Consider the following 12,909-nt stretch of genomic DNA (forward strand, 5'->3'; position numbering starts at 1 on the left):
TTTGCACCTGATGAATCCTCTTCCCACCTGCGTTAACCCTTGGTATACAGGCCCCACAAATCAGAGTCAGAAAGAAAGCCACAGTGAAGTGTACCTGTGCAGCATACAACAGAACATTGAACAGGAATGTGAAAGGGAACCCTATTGGCAATATTTCTTGGCCCTATGGGCACAATTCCCTCCAGATTATTGCATGAGTTAAGGCAGTCACATGACCACATCTCGCATGCAATACTGAAAATGTCAATTCACTTTTGCTAGTATGCGGCATTTCCCATAAATCGGAAAACACTCAGGAAATCAAACATAAAAAGGCCTTACACCGCGGTCACATCAAAGCCGATTTAGAAATTGTGCAACTTACAGTGAAGATGCTGATTTCCTTGCGATTTGCAAGACATCTGACACAGATATCTATGCAAATCGCCACAAAAGTAGTACATGTACTACTATAGAAATCAGTGTCGGAAACGCACCCATGTGACCGCTCTAATAGCAGGCAATAGGGTGCAGCATACAATTTGCAAGTCGTATGTCATGCAAATCACATGCCAAGTCGCACTCAATGTAACCGCTATTAGAGCGTTCATATTGGTGTGGTTCAAACTTGGTTGGAGCCGGAACAGTTTCTAAAGTAATGAATACACTACTTTTCATGCAATTTGCAGAGACATCTGTGTCAGATGTATTGCAAATCACACTTTTAATCAGCATGTCCCCCAGCTTTCAAATCATGGGACTTCACTGTAAGTCACATGATGTGACCATAGTGTAAGTCGCACCACTTCAAAATCCGCTTTCATGTGACCGGGGTGGCCCCCAGTCACATCGGGTTCAATTTGGCTTGCAATTTTCATGCCAGGCGACTTGAAAATCGTCGGCCAAGTTGCACCCTATTGTCCACTATAGGCTCCATTCACATCCAATCTGATTTTGAAATCGTGCAACTTCACTGTAAGTTACCCAATTTCCATATCGGATTAGATGTGACTGTGGTGTTAGCCCCCGGTTACATCGGGTGCAATTTGTAAGTTGCAGGGCATGCAAATCACATGCCAAGTCGCATCCAGGGTGCACAATTTCAGGTGCGATTTGGGAATTGAAATTGTACCTGATATCGGATCTAATGAATGTGTATGTGAGTGTCCTAACGTAAGCGATTTGCTGAAGTACAATTTCAAAAGTAGTTCTTGTCTAACTTTTTCAGCATTTTGTAGCGATTTCACATATAGACTACAATAGAAATCGCAATACAAAACACAATTGAAAACGCAATAATTCATTGGTAAATCTACAGAAAACACGGTGAAATTGCCAACAAAAAGCACAATTTTAAATCACATCTAGTGTGAACCAAGCAGGAAATTCAACAAAGGAAATAAATCTTTGAAGGCATGTGGTATCTGCATGCTCAGATAAGGGTCTGTTATGGATTTGGGGGGGGGGACTCCATGCCATTATTTTATTAATTTTTTTTTTTTAATCCTTTTCTCTCTCGCTCACTCTTCTCTTGGTTTGACAAACCTTCCCAAAAGGAGGTGGAGTGAAAACCAGCATTATCCAATCAATCATTAGTCCAGGCCCTTATCTCATCCCATCGTTTGACATTCACATAAGGTGCTACTTTAAAGGTGTTTGAACAGACAAGGCCTCATTCTAATTCACATTCTAGGGATCATTGAGACAGAAAGCAAAGATGCTGCCACCAGAACATGTATGTTAGGGTAGTCACACAGAGATCATCCAAATTCATTGCTGTGGTTGGGATTCAAACCAACAACCCTAGCGTTGTGAGGCAGCAGTGATAACCACTAATCCACGGAGCTGTTGAACACTAATCCTGCCTGTATTTCTGTGGTGTGAATCAATCCTAGGTCCCTGGGCAAGGTCAGTGTAACTAGCCAGATGTCTCCAATGCGACACAAATGTTGTGCTATGTTGCCAATTCAGATGTATGTTGGTTCTATGTATCCCAATACAAAGGATTATAATACTAATACAGGCGTTCTCCGGTTTACCAACGCCTCGGTTAACGTAATTTTTGGTTTACGAATGAAAATCCATTGAAAATAATGACTCGGTTTACACAATTGTTAATAATTTTTTTCGCAATACAAAGTGTATGTCGGCGCTGATTTTCAAATGCAAATGCCGCCTTTTTTTTCTTCACTATAATTCACAAGCTTAGAAGTCACTTTCTTCGAAGTTGCAGAAAACTTTGTATCTTTAAATAAACTCAAAGTAAACATTGTTTCCTTTAGGGATATAAATTCCAAGAAAACTTTCTCTTTTAGCTGGGGGAAGTGACAGGTGAATTTCTGAGCTATAGTGAAGAAAAAAAAGGGAGAATTACATTTAAAAACCAGCACTATAATAAATAAAAAACGGCATGGGGTCCCCCCTCCCATCCACACCAAGCCCTTCGGGTCTGGTATGTATCTTAAGGGGTAACTCCATGACAAAACAAAAAACAATAGCATGGGCCCCCCCCAAATCCATACCAGAACCTTATCCAAGCATGCAGCCTGGAAGGTCAGGAAAGGGGGGGTTGAGCAAGCGCTCCCCCCTCCTGAACCACACCAGGCCACATGCCCTCAACATGGGAGGGTGCTTTGGGGCAGGGGTGATCCCCCCAAATCACCTTGTCCCCATGTTGATGGGGACAAGGGCCTCTTCCCAATAGCCCTGGCCGGTGGTTTTGGGGGTCTGCGGTTGGGGGCTTATCAGAATCTGGAAGCCCCCTTTAACAAGGGGGCCACCAGATTCCAGCCCCCCCTTCGTGAATGAGTATGGGGTACATGGTACCGCTACTCATTCACAAAAAAAGCAAAAAGTGTAGTGTAAAAAAAGACAGGACATGGTCTTTGAGAAGTCCTTTAATAAAAGAAGAATCTAAAAGAATGTCCCTCGAAGTAGATCCAATGTCAATCACGAAGCCCGCCACCGGCGACCCAAAAAAAGAAAAAAGGTTCTGTTCCCGAAGATGGCTGCCCAGCCCTGTGCTCTAAGCCTGGTTGACAGCTCTTAAATATGTAAGAGGCGGAGCCACCTGGGGGACATCATCCGAGTGACCCTGCCCCATGTCACATGCGTGATCCCTGATGTACAGGAAGACAGGACTTCAGTGAGGAACATTTCCCTCACTCAGGACAGGAAAGTGGCTTCTCCCCCTTGTGAGATCTTTGATGTCTGTAAAGACTAGACTTCTGTGAAAAATATTTTCCGCACTCAGAACAGGAATATGGCTTTTCCCCCGTGTGAGATCTCTGATGTAGTTTAAGTTGGGAATTCACTGAAAAATATTTCCCGCACTCAGGACAGGAATATGTCTTCTCCCCCGTGTGAGATTTCTGGTGTATGTAAAGATTATACTTCAGTGTAAAACATTTCCCACATTCAGAGCAGGAATGTGGCTTTTCCCCCGTGTGAGATCTCTGATGTGTGTAAAGACTGGACTTCACTGAAAAACCATTCCCGCACTCAGGACAGGAATAGGGCTTCTCCCCCGTGTGAGATCTCTGATGTGTGTAAAGACTGGATTTTTGTGAAAAACATTTCCCGCACTCAGGACAGGAATATGGCTTCTCCCCCGTGTGAGATCTCTGATGTGTGTTAAGACTGGATTTATGTGAAAAACTTTTCCCGCACTCAGGACAGGAATACGGCTTCTCCCTTGTGTGAGATCCTTTATGCAAATTAAAATGGGATTTAGAATGGAAACATTTCCCGCACTCAGTACAGGAATAAGGCTTCTCCCCCGTATGAGATCTTTTATGCACATTAAGATTGGATTTATATCGGAAACCCTTCCCGCACTCAGTACAGGAGAAGCTCTTCCCTGTTGGAAGGCCGGCCAGGTCCCGCACAGTCTGAGGTTCCTCAGGATACGAGGAATCCGATGGTCCAGCTACACTGGGTGGTGCCGGATGGACATTGGAGGGAGCCGGGTTTTCTCCTGGACTATACTGTGTGATGTCCTCATCTTCTACTTTCCAGTCTGGAGACAAAGTGAGACAATCCTCGGAGATTTTCCTCATCTCCCGGCCATGGACTAAAATACAAAGACAAAGAGGATTACTAGACGGGAGCTGATTGGTTCCCCCAAACCAGGACTCCGCCCACATCAGGCAGCTTGGTCTCTGAGGAGCTTACAATTCCACCCTCAAGGGAACTAGGAAATGGCTCCTCTGATCTCCTACCAGGTCATTTCTTTATTCATGGACCTTAGTCAGAGAGTGAGGAAACAACCAGAACTGTCTTTTATAGGAGGGACAGTGATGAGGGGATTATAGGACGAGGGTCCCCACCCCCTCTATCACTCATCGCCATCTTCCCAACACAAGAAGTACTGCACTTCCTTATTTAGTCCATGATTTAGTCATGAAGAACAGCAGGGCTGAGCCCCACCAGAGGTCAGAGAGTGAGGATGGGGGAGAACAACAAAGATGAAGACTGGACTGATCCTGAAGACAACAATCATTGGGGTATTGATTCCTCCCTCATTATCACTTTCTGTTTAAGGGTCCAAAGTTGGAGGATGTTATCACATTATTATCACCATGTAAAAGTCTGTGCTCCAATCACATCATCCGATATAAAATGTCCAGCTGGGAGGATATGAGTGTAACAAAAGAGAATCCATATTATGTGTATATATAGCAGTGGGGGGAGGGGGGAGAGCAGAAGTCAGGACTATGGAATGTACAACATAGAGTATATAGTGTAGGGGTCAGGAGTATGTAATGTACAACAGAGTATATAGTGCAGAGGTCAGGAGTATGCAATGTACAACATAGAGTATATAGTGCAGGGGTCAGGAGTATGTAATGTACAACATAGAGTATATAGTGCAGGGGTCAGGAGTATGTAATGTACAACATAGAGTATATAGTGCAGGGGTCAGGAGTATGTAATGTACAACAGAGTATATAGTGCAGGGGTCAGGGGTATGTAATGTACAACATAGAGTATATAGTGCAGGGGTCAGGAGTATGTAATGTACAACATAGAGTATATAGTACAGGGGTCAGGAGTATGTAATGTACAACATAGAGTATATAGTGCAGGGGTCAGGAGTATGTAATGTACAACAGAGTATATAGTGCAGGGGTCAGGAGAATGTAATGTACAATATAAATTATACATTGGTCAGTACTCATAATATTGATATTCAGTTATCAGTGGAAGATTAAATGTTTACTGTAGACAAGTTGCAGAGATCCCACACCGCTGCCTCCCATCTCCTGAGACTGCACTCAGTGACTTGGGTCTGAGACTATACAGACATATCCCTCCACCCGGCACAGCCAGCAGACCACAGAGCAAGGAACCCTGGGAGAAATATTCTGTCAGAGATATAACTAGATCTGGGCATGGGGAAGGACACCCAAGACACACACCCCAGGTGCCTATGTCTAGTATTGCTTGTGCTGAAAAACATTTTTCTGCCAGCTGATCCCCAGAATCCCCATAAATCTAGTCTAGATACATAAATTGTGTCTGCAGCACAGAGAAGGAAGATTATCCGAGAGAAATCCAGGAATACAGGACGGGGAACACAGCTCAGGAAAGTGACCAGGGGATTACAGGCTGATATCACCCAGTCCCCGCCCTACTCTGGTGTCAAGGTCCTACCTTTTCCCAGAGGTTATATTACTCCATGTGCTGGCATCCATCTTGGATTTCTGCTGAGCATGGTGGAAATCTTTTATGCCTTCAGGTCTCTGAGGTCCATCCCCCAGAGGGGTGTGGCTGAGTACATATAAGCCTGTGAACCGCACATGCTCTTTGCACTTGTGTCTTTGTCTTGCTATAGCTCTGTGTATACTCTCGTGACTCTTCTGGTATCTGACTCGGCTTGTGACTAAGACCATTCTCTGTGTTCTCCTTCGATCTGACCTTCCGTTGCTGAACCCGGCCCGTGATCTGTAATTCTCTGTCTACTGTTCTGTACCATTTTGTCCCGTTGTTGTCGACCCGGCCTGCCTGACTACACGCCATTGGCGGTGGCCATTACTGCAGCCGGGGTGTCTCGGGGGCCGCGACCTGGTTCCTGGCTGCTTCAAGTCCATCCCCACCATCAGGGGCCCTGGTGAAGGTCAGCCTGGAACTTAGACTCCGCACCCTGAGGGACTTCGGTCTGTTGGTGGTGGTTGTCGCCAGCCAGTGCGTTACCCTGCCACTAGGCCTACCTGTCCATTCCACAGCCCTGCCCTGACATTACACAAGTTCCATGAATCCTGACGGTGCAGGTACGCCTTCGCTTCCAATGTTGGTCGCCAGACTGGATCAACAGGATCTCCTGTTGGATCAGTTCGCTCAGGCGTTGCAAACTCTGCTTGCACGCACCGCTCACCTTACTCCTGGTGCTATTAGGCCGGTTGTCACTCCGGTGGTCGCTCCCGCTGCTGTTCCGCTTGTTGCGCCTACCGCCACGGCTGCTGTGGTGCCCAGAGGTATGACTGGTTCAGCCCCTCTTCCACAGTGCTTTGGGGGTGAGCCGAGTCGGTGTCGTGGGTTCCTCAACCAGGTGGGGATTTACTTCGAATTAATACCCCACGCTTTTCCGACTGAGAGGTCAAAGGTGGGTTTCCTAATATCGCTACTCTCAGACAAGGCCTTGGCCTGGGCAAATCCCTTATGGGAGAGGAACGACCCGGTGATTCATGAGTTTTCCGGTTTTGTCGATGCCTTCCGTAGGGTATTCGACGTACTGGCTCGCTCCACCTCGGCTGCCAAGCTGCTCATGTCTATGCATCAGGGTTCACGGACCGTTGCCGAGTACGCCATAGAGTTTCGTACCCTGGTGGCAGAGGTGGGTTGGAACAATGAGGCTCTGGTGGCTGCGTTTTCTCAGGGTCTTTCTGATGCATTGAAGGATGAGATCGCAGCCAAGGAATTGCCTGTGGAGCTGGAAGCACTAATTTCCTTCCTGATCCTGATTGATACCAGGCTCAGGGAGAGGCCTTCACTCAAGGAACGCCTGCGGAGGCCTTCCAATCGACTGGCACCTGTGTTTTCTGTCCCACCCGTTCCTCCCACGCCTGCTGGGGATAGATTGTCTGGTGGTGAGCCCATGCAGCTGGGGTTTGCTTGCCTTTCCGAGGGAGAGCGGGCCGCTCAGCGTCGGGAGGGTCGCTGCCTGTACTGTGGACTTGGTGGGCACTTTCAGCAGTCCTGTCCGGTCCGTCTGGGAAACGCTCGCACCTGAGATCCTGTCGGGGACAGATCTTGGGTGGAGTCTCCTCGTCCCCGGCGTTCCGCAGAGATAAACCACTGATCACCGTTGTCCTCTCTTGGGCGGAGGGCTCGGTGATGGCCCCGGCGTTGGTACATTCTGGGGCCGGCGGGTTGTTTATGGACAGCTCATTTGCTGCCAAGCACTCCATTCCCCTGCAGGCTCGAGTTACCCCATTGGTTCTCGAGGCAATAGATGGCAGGCCCCTGCAACCACCGCAGGTTACCCACGAGACCATGCCAGTTGAAGTAGCGATTGGGGCTATTCACAGGGAGTTGGCCTGTTTCCAGGTGATTTCTTCTCCGCACTATTCGGTGGTTTTGGGGTATCCCTGGCTCCAGACGCACAATCCAACCTTTAATTGGCGAACGGCCGAGATTCTCTCGTGGTCTCCACAGTGTGGGGCTGGGTGCATCCGTGGGCCGGTTAAGGTGTTGTGTGCCTCCTCGGACTCTGCATTGCCCACTGATTATGGGGAGTACCAGGACGTGTTTGATAAGGTACGCGCTGGTGCCTTACCTGCTCATCGTCCTTACGACTGCGCCATATCCTTGCAACTCGGTGCCACTCCTCTGCGTGGCAGGGTGTATCCTCTCTCAGTTGCGGAGAATAAGGCCATGGAGGAGTACGTTGCGGATGCGTTTTCCCGGGGGCACATTCGTAAGTCTACTTCCCCAGCAGGAGCGGGCTTTTTCTTTGTAAAGAAGAAAGGTGGTGAATTGAGGCCTTGCATCGATTATAGGGGTCTCAATCGAATCACCACTAAGAATGTCTACCCAATTCCCTTGATTACTGCGTTGTTCGACCGTCTTAAGGGAGCAACAGTCTTTACCAAACTCGACCTTAGGGCGGCGTACAACCTCGTATGGATCAAACAGGGGGATGAGTGGAAGACCGCGTTTAACACCAGAACCGGTCACTACGAATACCTGGTGCTGCCCTTCGGGTTGTGTAACGCGCCCGCAGTTTTTCAGGAATTCATAAATGATGTCCTTCGTGACTTGTTGCAGCAGTGTGTGGTAGTTTACTTGGATGACATCCTGGTTTACTCTGCCTCCATGGAGTCCCATATCCAGGATGTAAAGCAGGTGCTGCAACGATTACGTGAGAACAAACTTTTTTGTAAACTTGAGAAGTGTGAATTCCATCGATCCCAAGTTGCCTTTTTGGGCTACATCATTTCTGCGGAGGGATTCTCCATGGACCCTCAGAAGGTTGCGGCGGTTCTGCAGTGGCCTCGTCCCAATGGTCTTTGGCCCATTCAGCGCTTTTTGGGTTTCGCCAACTACTATCGGAAGTTCATCAGGAACTTCTCCACGCTGGCAAAGCCTCTCTCAGACCTAACCAAGAAGGGCAGTAATCCTCACGAGTGGCCATCCGAGGCCATCGTAGCTTTCGAGACTCTGAAAACCACCTTCGCTTTGGCTCCGATACTGTCTCATCCCAATCCTGGATTGCCCTTCGTCCTTGAGATTGATGCATCCGAGATGGGAGTAGGCGCTCTCCTGTCTCAACGTCAGTCGCCCGATGGACCCCTACTTCCCTTTGGGTTCTACTCCAGGAAGCTTTCCTCTGCAGAGTGCAACGACCAGATTGGAGATAGGGAGTTGTTGGCAATCATTCTGGCTCTCAAGGAATGGAGGCACCTGCTCGAGGGCTCCGCGGTTCCGGTCCTCATTCTTACCGATCATAAGAACCTGACTTATCTTTCGGAGGCCAAAAGATTGACACCCCGTCAGGCCAGATGGGCCTTGTTCTTGTCGCGGTTCAACTATGTGGTCTCCTATTTGCCTGGTTCCAAGAATGTCAGGGCTGATGCATTATCACTGCAATACTCTGAGTTGTCCAGGGAGGACTCTGAGCCAACCTCGGTCATACCTCCGGATCAGATCCTTGCTGCCATTCGCACCAGTCTGACTTCTCCCCTTGGGGAGCAGATTTTGGCGGCTCAAACTGACGCTCCTCCCGAGAGACCGGAGGGTAGATGTTTTGTACCAAAGGGGTTGCGCACCCGTCTGCTGCGTACCTACCATAACTCCAAAACTGCCGGGCATCCGGGGAGGAACCAGTTGTCTTGGGTCGTCTCTCGGTTGTTCTGGTGGCCAACTCTCCGTGCCGACATCGCCTCTTATGTAGCGGCATGTTCGATCTGTGCCCAGAATAAATCTCCACGGAATCTTCCAATGGGTCTTCTGCAACCCATTCCCAATGGGGAGCGTCCTTGGTCACACCTGGGCATGGACTTTATTGTAGACCTCCCTGTGTCTCGGGGTCATACGGTCATTCTCATGGTCGTCGATCGTTTTTCCAAAATGTGCCATTGTATTCCACTCAGGAGATTACCAACAGCGCAAGAACTGGCCACGGTCTTTTCCAGGGAGATTTTTCGCCTGCATGGGTTGCCCAAGGTGATTGTCTCGGACCGCGGGAGTCAGTTCGTGTCCAGGTTCTGGCACGCCTTCTGCTCCCAGTTGGGTATTAGTCTTTCCTTTTCTTCAGCCTACCACCCGCAGTCCAATGGGGCTGCGGAGCGTTCCAATCAGGCCTTAGAACAATTCCTTTGATGTTATATCTCGGACCATCAGGATGATTGGGCCGATCTCCTGCCTTGGGCAGAGTTTGCCAGGAACTCGGCAGTCAACTCCTCCTTCGGGATGTCTCCCTTCATGGCCAACTATGGGTACCAACCCGCGGTATTACCTGAGAGGTTCTCACCACAGGACATTCCAGCTGTGGAGAACCATCTTCATGGGGGCAGATCCAGAGGGCCTTGAGGGACTCGGCTCAGTGTCAGAAGTTCCAGGCTGATCGCAGACGGTTGCCTGCTCCTTCATACCAGGTCGGTGATCGGGTGTGGTTGTCTACTCATAACCTCAATCTTTGGGTGCCCACACCCAAACTAGCTCCCCGTTTTGTCGGTCCTTTTCGCATTCTCCGCAAGGTGAATCCGGTGGCCTATGCCCTTGCCCTTCTGCCTGGGATGCGGATTTCCAATATCTTTTATGTATCACTGTTGAAACCTCTGATCTGCAATCGCTTCACTACCTCTCTGCCTCGGCCCCGTCCCATTCGGGTTGACGGTCATGAGGAGTATGAGGTGAGCCGGATCCTGGACTCTCGATTGGTGCACGGCTGATTACAGTTCCTGGTTCATTGGCGCGGTTATGGTCCCGAGGAGCGTTCCTGGGTTCCTTCCGCAGATGTCCATGCTCCTGCCCTTCTCCGCGCTTTTCATACCCACTTTCCTCAGAAACCTTTTGTTGAGCTGCGGAGGGGGAGGGGCCCTTGAGGAGGAGGTACTGTCAAGGTCCTACCTTTTCCCAGAGGTTATGTTACTCCATGTGCTAGCATCCAACTTGGATTTCTGCTGAGCATGGTGGGAATCTTTTATGCCTTCAGGTCTCTGAGGTCCATCCCCCAGAGGGGTGTGGCCGAGTACATATAAGCCTGTGATCCACACATGCTCTTTGCACTTGTGTCTTTGTCTTGCTACAGCTCTGTGTATACTCTCGTGACTCTTCTGGTATCTGACTCGACTTGTGACTAAGACCATTCTCTGTGTTTTCCTTCGATCTGACCTTCCGTTGCTGAACCCGGCCCGTGACCTGTGATTCTCTGTCTACTGCTCTGTACCGTTTTGTCCCGTTGTTGTCGACCCGGCCTGCCTGACTACGCTATTCTCATTCCTACCAGCTACACACCATTGGCGGCGGCCATTACTGCAGCCGGGGTGTCTCGGGGGCCGCGACCTGGTTCCTGCCTGCGTCAAGTCCATCCCCACCATCAGGGGCCCTGGTGAAGGGCAGCCTGGGACTTAGACTCCGCGTCCTGAGGGACTTCGGTCTGTTGGTGGTGGTTGTCATCAGCCAGTGCGTTACCCTGCCACTAGGCCTACCTGTCCGTTCCACAGCCCTGCCCTGACATCTGGACCAATCAGTGAGCAGTATGGGTGGAGGAATGGATTTAGTGTTCATGACCCACCTGTGCTGATCTCTGTAGGAGTGTCCTCCTCTATAAATGTCCCCGTTATTCCATCCTCCTCCATAGACTGCTGATCATCCCTCACATACGCCTCTTCTTCTTCTGCTTTCACCTCAAATTCTATATCGATTGGATCTCCACTCTAAATCAAGGAAATGACAGAAAATATCATCTGTAAAATGTAAGATTTATGATTGTGACATCACATAAAAAATCCACACTTTGTCTCCACAATTCATGTTCTAGATGCTCCATCCCACCAACCTTGTAATAGTGAGGGATGGTGTGACCTCCCTGTGTGGAATCCCGGGAATACAGAGGATGGGGACATCTCTCTGGTGGGTTCCTGTAGCTGGATGACTCCACCATGATGTTCTGGTACAGATCTTTGTGTTCCTTTAGAAGTTCTGACTCCTCCATCCCCCCATCCTCATCCTCCTCCTCTTTTATCTCTTCTTTAACCTCAACTTTAGGATCTCTCAGGTTTCCACTCTGAATATATAATAAAAATGCCATCAATGGTAACAATGCAGATAATGTACAGATCCTAATGATACTATCAGTGATTGTTCCTCATCTACCTGATGGTGAGGGATGGTGTGACCTTCCTGTGTGGAATCCCGGGAATACAGAGGACGGGGACATCTCTCTGGTGGGTTCCTGTAGCTGGATGACTCCACCATGATGTTCTGGTACAGATCTTTGTGTTCCTTTAGAAGTTCTGACTCCTCCATCCCCCCATCCTCATCCTCCTCCTCTTTTATCTCTTCTTTAGCCTCAACTTTAGGATCTCTCAGGTTTCCACTCTGAATATATAATAAAAATGACATCAATGGTAACAATGCAGATAATGTACAGAGCTAATGATACTAGAAGGAAAATAATAACCACATATCTTTCTAATCAAACTAATAAGACATATAATATAGACAAATTCATCGGCTGTAATAGGAAATATGTAGTCTATCTATTAGAATGCCCCAAACAGTATGTGGGTCGTACCACGAGAAGGTTGAGGGACCGTCTCCGGAGCACATTTATAATATTAAAAAAGGATATAAGGAGCATTCCCTCTCCTTACATTATAGGTGATATCAGAAGAGAGATCCCTCCTCACTTATGTTCATAGGGATAGATACTATCATCCCGCACTGGAGAGGGACATATAAGACTCGGGCAGTATCCCAACTGGAGACCAAACAAATTTACGAGTTAGGTACCCTGCACCCGGCGGACTCAATATTGAGTTAGATGTTAATTGTTTTATTGATAATAGTTAATTTCATTTGAACATTCTTTAATGTGTACTTTTAGCATAAATATTTTAATTCTTGTGTATTATTCTTACAATACTGTTATATTCATATCATATGCGATTTCAGTCTTAGTACATTCGTTAACACTCATCGGATCTTTTGCCAAATCCTTCTGAAAATTTTTTTTTTATATAATTATTTATAATTTTACTATAATGGACACCAGTATATATTTTACTTATTTTATTATTTGAATACAATAGGTGTTTTAATGGTATCATTATTTGACTTTATTATTTTTTTATTATGATTTTGCTGATATTCTTATACAACTTTTTTTCTTCTTTTACTTATTAATTATTCATATCCTTTATTGATATTAATATACAACAGTTGATCAATAATATTTAATGTAGAGCAATCACTTCCAACACT

The 12,909-nt window shown here is 47.6% G+C and overlaps 1 protein-coding gene across 1 annotated transcript in view; it reads left to right on the forward strand.

Moving 5' to 3' along the window:
* The window catches only part of LOC149450604 (uncharacterized), a 66,339-nt gene that overhangs the window by 16,882 nt on the left and 36,548 nt on the right, over positions 1–12,909 (forward strand).

This window comes from Staurois parvus, unplaced genomic scaffold (genome assembly GCF_062004578.1).
Source record: "Staurois parvus isolate SC_StPar_1 unplaced genomic scaffold, SC_StPar_1.0 ptg000570l, whole genome shotgun sequence".
Lineage (NCBI taxonomy): Eukaryota > Metazoa > Chordata > Amphibia > Anura > Ranidae > Staurois > Staurois parvus.